Below are 8,292 nucleotides of genomic sequence, written 5' to 3'. Positions count from 1 at the left end.
TGTCAGCGACGATAATCATGATATCTCCGTGGCACTAGCTGCAAAGGAGCTTTGTGTTGGTTTAAGAAAGACGGCATTATTTATTTGATACGGTAGCATCCTGCCGGTGAAGAGTTGTGGTACGTACCCCCAGTGACTAGAACTAGAAGTACTGCGAATGAGGCATGGATATAGCATTAGTTGGGTAACTTCAGAACCATATGTTTGGTCTGTGTTGTACATGAATTGGAGTCAACATTTATATCTCATTAAGACTTGGGGAAATCATCCAGAATTCCTCCGCTCAGCGGTAAGTTACACTCTGGATCGCAATTCTTGCTGAACGGTGACTAGAACGTCAACCCATAGTTCAGCCATTTTAGAGACCCAAAAAAGGGTGCCGGACTTGGCCAATTCTCAAATCGGGTTGGCCAATTCTCAAGTCGTGTTGGCCAATTCTCAAGTCAGATTCTCATAACTTCAAGGCTGAGGAATCCCAGAAGTTTCCTAGAATCCAAAAGCCTCTCCAGTCCAGCCAGTAGTGGTATGGAATGCTCCCTTTCAGGGATCGCTTCTTCCATCTGTAAGATATTCGGGAACCCATATGAAAAGCTGGATAGGAAAAGTAGTTGCAAACTGTTGGGGAAGCTCCCAGACCGAGCTGACCGAGGAGAGCTCGGCGTGGAAAAACTTTACGGAACGATTGTTACGCAAAACTCGCACGACGTTTGGGCTCTGGCAAGACGGGCGGGGAACTAAAAGATGCATGATATGAATATGATGCCAACTTTATTTCTTTCCGTGATTCGTGGGTTGAGGGCGAACAAAAAACCTGGATTGAATTTCAACAGGGAATTTTGCGATGGCCAAGTTTTGCTGCTTCCATCCCTCGATATGGCGAAACATTTCATTCAAAAGCGACTCTGCAGCCTCATAAATGTTGCCACGGGTGTGCGGGAAAAGGAAAATGCGAGATGTTGCGGCCCTGCCCACTTCTTACCTCTGGGGGGCGCGGAGCGTCATAAAGAAAATCCGATACAAGCTCGTACACGAAACAATATGTAGCGCGTGAAAAGTAGGACACTTATTTATATTTTTTCCCTTTGAACTGTGGGCCCGCTGGCCGTCGGAGAAATGTGCGGCCGAGTGCGGACCGTGAAGTGTGCAGATGCGCTGCCAATGTACTCGCGGCCCCAGTGCACACGACGTGCATAAATCGGTGCACCGAGGACGAAAATAGTGGCGATGGCGTTCCGCAAGCCGAAAGAGAGGAGTGTGCTGAACAAACAATCGCTGAATCGCCATCAGACGCTGTAGTAAAGTTAGTGCAAACAAACATTACACTCCGCCGTTTCGCTGTCTACATTACGAATAGTAAGGTCTACGTACTTCGCCTAGCGCACAAATGTGCATGTTTTCTGTCTGTGTCGGCGAGGGGGGCATAATAGCACCAGTGTAGAGTCAAAGGGGAGGCATATTCATAAACGTAAACGTAAATCAAAAGTGCAAAGTAGCAAACAACCTCAGCAAGTATCGTCGTAACAAATTGTAAAATAAAGTAACAAGTAATTGTTAGAACATAAGGCACAGTAATTGTGGGCTCGATCGAAGAGAAAAGCCCGACCAGACAAGAGAAGACACGATCGAGGCCCGGAAAGGAAAGGGTCCGACAAAAAGGAGTTGATGAACGGGTTCGGGTTCTTTGCCAGCTGCTGCTGCTCACAATTGCCAACACCACCATCAATGGGCACAGAGGCAATCACGGCGCGGCGGTCCCCCGTTGCTGACGGTCTATGCTTGCGCCAGCATACGAACGGTGATGGATTGATAATTGAAGTAAATCGAAAAATTATTAACTCCCTCCCGAGGCGGCGCGCGTTGGTCGAAGAATTTCAATTATTCATCATTTGATTTCGATTCGAGCCAACCTGCGGGACCAGATCGTGAGTCGTGATTCACAAGACCGCGGGTTACTGCTCTCTACGTTGGCAGAATGTGGCCACCCTGTTAAATTTCTCCCCCGTTTTTTATTTAACTTCAAAGTTCTGAGTTCTGGTCGTTGGCCGACCCGACGGACGACGGACACGTTCGAATATGTATATAATTTTGCGGAATGCAAATCGTGGAGCTGGAAAACGTAGAAACAATAACAGTGTTTGTTCGGGGATTTAAGTAACTTGTAAATTAAATATTTGGTAGCGCCCCCCATTAAACAATGATAGTTGTTTCAGTTGTCGAATCAGCGGTGTCGGCCGCACTGGTAGTAAAAGGATAATGGATTTAATTCAATTTCCTGCTTTCCTGCAAAATCCTGCAAATGGTGTTTTAGTTTCTAGAAAAAAAATTGTGTAGAATGTTGGTCTTTAGGATTAAGCTTTCCTGTTTTATGTTTTTTTTATGCTGGCTAGAACCTTAGACTGTAAGCGAAAGTTCATTGTACTCTTTGTGAAACAAAGCCACTGAGTCTAGTAGAATGAGCGGAATGATATTTCAAACCCTGGCCAGCGCCAGCGGGGAGTAAGTGGCCTGATGCGGGCTAAGGAATCATTCAATTAGTGTAACCGATTATGATATTCTCTCAGGGTAAGGAACAGGAAATTATCGGTGGCCAGCAATGCAAACACAGGACAGGACACACACACCTCGTACTACTCACCACCACTCAGTGTAAACGCATACCAGTTGCAATATAGGGTAAATTGAATAATATAAGCAAAATAATAAATGAAGAGCCACCGAAGTGCGCACGGTAAAAAACAACAACACATTGGTCAGTCCGTGAGATCGTTGGATTGTTGGACATTGGACAAACAGAAATGTTCCCTTCTCCCCACCCACAGATACAGCAAATAGAGGAATAAGAGCAGCACATAAAAAAAGGCACACACATGCAAAGTACAGCAAACAATGTTTCGAGAGCGAAACAAATAACCATACAAACAACAGGCGTACATCAATGTATATCCCCATAGACCTCGTGAGCGCGGCGCACACGCGAAGTGTGTAATATGTAATCCTTAGGAACACTCACACACATACACACAAACACACCTAGTGGCCGCACTATGCGTGGCCACGCGGTCGTGGTCAAGAGACACGATGAATAATAAACGTCAAAAGGGAAATAAGATAATCAATATTTGAACACACATCGCGTTTTGCTTGGGCTTGGGCGGTCTCGGGTCTCTGGGGTCTCTCCCGCGACAGTGAGAGAGAGAGTGGGGAATATCACAACGGTCCTGGTTCCACGGACTTTTATCCAAAAAGTGGCGCAACAATGTGCGAGGATGCCGAGGTAAGTATTTGGGTGATTCTAGAAGACCCTAATGGTCATTAGGTGAGACATCGCAACGATTGGGAAGCACTGTCCACCGTATGTTGAAAGTATAATCAGGTAAGGTAATGAGATTGCGAGATTCGTTGATTGAACGTCCCAAACTTGAAAGAAATATTCCAGCGGTCTTAAGCATAATCCACCGGCCGAGAATAGTCTGTCTACAATAACATCCTAACAATATCTGGTACAGAAAGCTTAAAATAGTTTAGAATATTATCAGCTATCGTGTGAAGTACATAGGACTACGTAATAATAATTGACGCCTGAGGCTGACAGATAACGTCTGAAAATTAAATTTCTTTGATAACATACTCATATTTCTTAAAACTCATTAACATCTAATATGTGTTAGGCAGATGGTTAAAAAAAAAACAATAAGTTAGGTTTGATTATGAATCATATTAGGTAGTCTAAAAAGAAATTCATTTTTTTCACGGTAGATGCTTTTAGTGATCAATATCTCGTGAAGTGTCGATCGTAAAGTTTCAAGTTTAGACTAATTTTAAAGCTGAGATTTTACACTTTACAAAATTCTTTCAATTAATTTTTTGTTCCATTCGTTTGTGAGTTACAGGATGTTAACTATGGAAGTTAACTAAGAGAAAATTCGGTACATTTTACATTGTTTGTTTAATAAATTCGGAAGTTCAACCTATGGTGACATTTGAAAAGAATCGTTTATTATGAGTTGCTTCAGTGTGGCTAGACACTAAATTCAGATCGCTACTGTCAATAACTGCACCGTTTGATGCGAGTCTTCAGTGACTCGCCAGAAAGTCCGGTAGCTTGGTTGGGAAGTTTTAATGCATCTACCGTATAGTCCGGACCTTGCACCAAGCGATTGACATCTTTTTCTCGTATTACAAAATTTCCAATTCCAAATTACAATGAATGATGAAAATTTGACACCAAGAAAGGATTGTAAAAATGGATTGCTCGAGTTTTTCGCCAATAACGACCAAGACTTCTACAACGCAACCTTTTAAAAGGCAGCACATTTTCCAACAAAACGGGGCATATTTGACGAAAATCGAACAATTGAAAGCATCTGAAATAAAGTTTTGAAGTACACGCAAAAATAATGGATTTCTTTGTAGACTACCCAATATTTCGACAGACTTTCTTTGCATATTTAAATTGGTATGACTGTTCGCAACCATCGATTTGTTGAAGTCTGCTTCCGATCATTCAGACACATCACTGAACATATTTTTACCCGTATGTTCGTCGTGTCCTGAAAAGCCTCCTTTGGAGCACATATGAAAAATAAGCCTATTTTTATGGCTTTCCCACCACCCAACCTATCTTAAAGCGCTCGCGAAAACGGCAGCCTTCAGCACCTGGGCCCAGTCGCAATCTTTTCGTGGCGTTAAATAAACAACTCTCCATGGGCCTTTATAGCGCACTCCGATGATAATGGCTTCGTGACTACCCGTCCGATGGCGAAAAACCGGGTTATGATTCTTAGAATCATAACCCTTGACAGTGACAGCATTCTTCCGCTGACTGTTATAATGACGAAGAGCTCCGATGCGAGGGGGCCGAAGGTTGAAATACAATAAATCAAAGTCAAAATAGGAAATATTATAATTCCCCAAATATTATAAAATTATTAAACGTATTGTTGTGGACTAGCATCTTTAGATGACCGTCGGACCCACGGAACAGTGGCCACGCTCTCTCTGTTGGCTCCAAAATGGCGGATCAGCGTGCGTTTAGCGCGTGTTCAGAGCTGTCAACGCACCGAAGAAAGGGCTTAAAAAGGAAACCCAAAACCATGCAGCATCGCTTTGATGTTGTCGAACCGCCCGGCCGACCCCCGAGAAGGTCCAATTTCACCGCGCAGCAGCATAATTATGGAGCAAAGCATAACCGAAACCGCGTGTTTTATGAAACCGGACTGATGATTGTTTCCTACGGTAGCCGCAATTTCAGCATCCACCAGCCAGTGTGGGTCCAGTGTGGGATCCCGTACCTCTGGAGTGTCCCGCCGGTGACAAGACAATCGACGGCGGAACAAAACAAAACCAAAGATCAAAGTGTCGATCCCGAAACCGTACGTCCCGATCGAAGGAGATTGATTTATGCTGCCGTGGGGGGCGTCGTCCGACTTAAGCCGTCTGCCGGCGTGCCGCCCGTTCCGGGGGGCTCTCACGGGTGGTGTGTGTTGGAAGCAAATCGGATTGCGTGACCAATGGTCATAAAATTGTGAAAACGCTCTGCGGTGACGACCGTGGGTCGCTGGCTCGCAGCCAACAAATGAGCCACGGGTATGGGGAGATTTGATAACGCCCGAGCTGATCCGTGGTTGGTGTTGGTGGGCGCGATCTGAGCGAAAGAGAAAGAGAGCGAGAGAAAGAGACAGAGTACCATGAATTTTGTTTATGGGTCCGCTGGGATTTCTTATACCGTATCGCCACCCTGAAAGGGGTTTTATTCACCCGAACCGACCTCTTGAGGCTCGAACCAAATTTGATTTATGAATAGAAACTTCAACGCAATATTCTCGCAAACAATGTGCCTTAGCCAGAGCTCATCAAACCAATCAATTTTAATTATGCGACACTCCGTGCCGTGGTATGCTGGGTGGGCCGTTGTTGACTCCTTTCGGTATGATTTTGTGACTTTTGGAGTTTTTGTCAGTTGTTCAACCACCAAATAGCAGTAAAATGCAAAAGTAAAATCACACTGCATGAGTAGCACATAATAAGTAGCACAAAACACTGAGCATTGATAAAAAGGTATCAAAAGCGAGATAAAGCGCGAAACAGAAAGACCGTCTCGAAAAACACCCAAAATCGTGCGTATCGTAGAGCACACCGCAGTAGCTAAATCCACTTATTTACGCGATTTGGCCGCGTGGTCCGTTTTTTCGCTTACAAACACCGCACCTCGTGGCGGTTGCCGTTTAGGTACGCATGTATTCCCACACACATGCGCGTTCAACGTGCGGCTATGGGTGTGTGTGGATGCATAAGCTGGGTGACGCAGGGAGGTAGAGTACGCGGCGTGGCATACTACGACTCGTCGTCAATCATCCGTGGCCGCGTAGCGCACTTTATTTTCTCTCGCCCAACGCCGCCGCCGAATACGGTGTGGGCCGCGAAGTGTGAGCAAGTGGAGCCGGATTTGCTACATAAATTGAAGCATCAACCACAGTTGGGTTGGAGACCACTTTTCCGGGCCGATGGGGAGCGCTGGGTTTCGTAGTGGGGCCATTGAATAAATCATCATACGCGGTGGTGCGTATTAGGGGGTTGCTATATTTTATTATTGCGTACGCAAACGGTCCAAAAAAATTCGGCATCGGGTTCGGGATTAGGAGCCAAGTCGGTCGAAGCATAAATAAAGTGTGCTTAGCGTGGTCGGGAACGCTTGAAAAACAATAATCTTTTACTTTAAAAATTACCTCAAAAATACATCATTCAAGGAACACAGGAACAGTAAGATGGAATGGAGTTTTAGGTTCAACTGACGCCAACCCCATAAGGGCGCAAGTGAGAATCGCGGTCACACTGGAATGATGGCACATTGTTCGTGCCACACCGTGACCGTGCCGTATTTGCATAGACACTCGGCGGCGACGGCGGGCAAAGGTGCTTTGAAATGGGGCGGCAAGTGAGTTACGAAAAAGTCACGCCGCACACCGCACGCCGTTCGCCGTTTCGAGAGTTCACTCTATCGCCGCTAAGGTAACGCGCGAAGACCACACCAGATCCGTCACATCCGAGCGAAGCGGAAGGGGTTTGGGCCACGGGCCAAGTGGCCCAAACCTCGGCCGAATGTAATTAAAAAGAAATTTAACAAATGCATCATTATTTTCTGTGGCGAGGAACACATGTCACGGACTGTTACAAAATTACAGTTTAATTTTTGGGGGGAAAAAGAAAAGAAAAGATTGTAGAAGTTAATAGAAACTTCACTCTCGAAACTAATGAGTTAGGAAGGAGAGGCGATAACTTAGCTTTGCATGCCTGGTATGGACAGTACCGTGATTACAGGTGTTACCTCAACATGAATGAGACAAGCTTTTCTCAATGCTTTGCTTGTTATAAGTGAATTGTGAATGCTTTGAATATTATAAATTCAAAACTTCAGTTTATCGAGAGCTTAAAATTGTAAACCGAGCTCCGAGGCAAAAGTAGCAAAAGAATCAGAATATCGCTATCGTTGCACTCATGGTTCCAGCTCTAACCATTCTCCAGGACATCTTGGCATAAGGGGTGTTCATTTAATAGCCATTTGCCACAATTTGTTTTGGAGGGTTGTGAAAAGAAATAAACTTTTCAGTCCTAAGCACAGTTTATTTTGCGATTCATCTCAAATTGTGGTTGCGGAAAGCAATAGCTCCCAGTTCTATTTTTAGTTTTGAGAATTTCATTTACGTACCCAAATTCTTAGCATTAGCAAGAAACAATAGCACAGTATTATTCACACCTTCGAGTCGGAAACTTCTGGTGGATAAACAAAAAGTATCAAAATATTGCTATCGTTGCACTTGCGTCTGGTTTATTTAAATAAATCATCATCGCACCGAACCAGCGCCAACTTATTGTGCCTCATTTTTCTCCGTCTCGAGGGTTCGAGGACGAAACAATAAAAGACACTCCCGACCGGGTCGGTCGGAAGGTCTCTAGTTTTGTTCTCCGATGGCTGGTCTGTCTGGCTGGCTGGCTGGCGCTGCGGTCTGCCCGCCACAAGCTCGCCAAATTAATGCTGATCCGGCAAGTGAGCTTGATACACGCCGCCGCCGCCGCCGAGTGCGGTGCGGTATCAAGTGTCCTCCCATTCGCCGCCTCTTTGGGGACGGTGTGCCACCCCCAAACGTCGACTGAGGGGTGGTTTGCACGCCAACAGCCCGATCAATGCCAAACGGCGACCGCAGTGGTAGTGAAGTTTTGCCTTCACATGCACCTTACGGACGGAGACGGAGCGACCGAGGGCCTTCACCTCTCGACCAACCCCCGTCCCGCCCA

The sequence above is a fragment of the Anopheles cruzii genome, chromosome 2, assembly GCF_943734635.1.
Source record: "Anopheles cruzii chromosome 2, idAnoCruzAS_RS32_06, whole genome shotgun sequence".
NCBI classification, from domain to species: Eukaryota; Metazoa; Arthropoda; class Insecta; order Diptera; family Culicidae; genus Anopheles; species Anopheles cruzii.
This window is presented reverse-complemented; position numbering follows the sequence as displayed.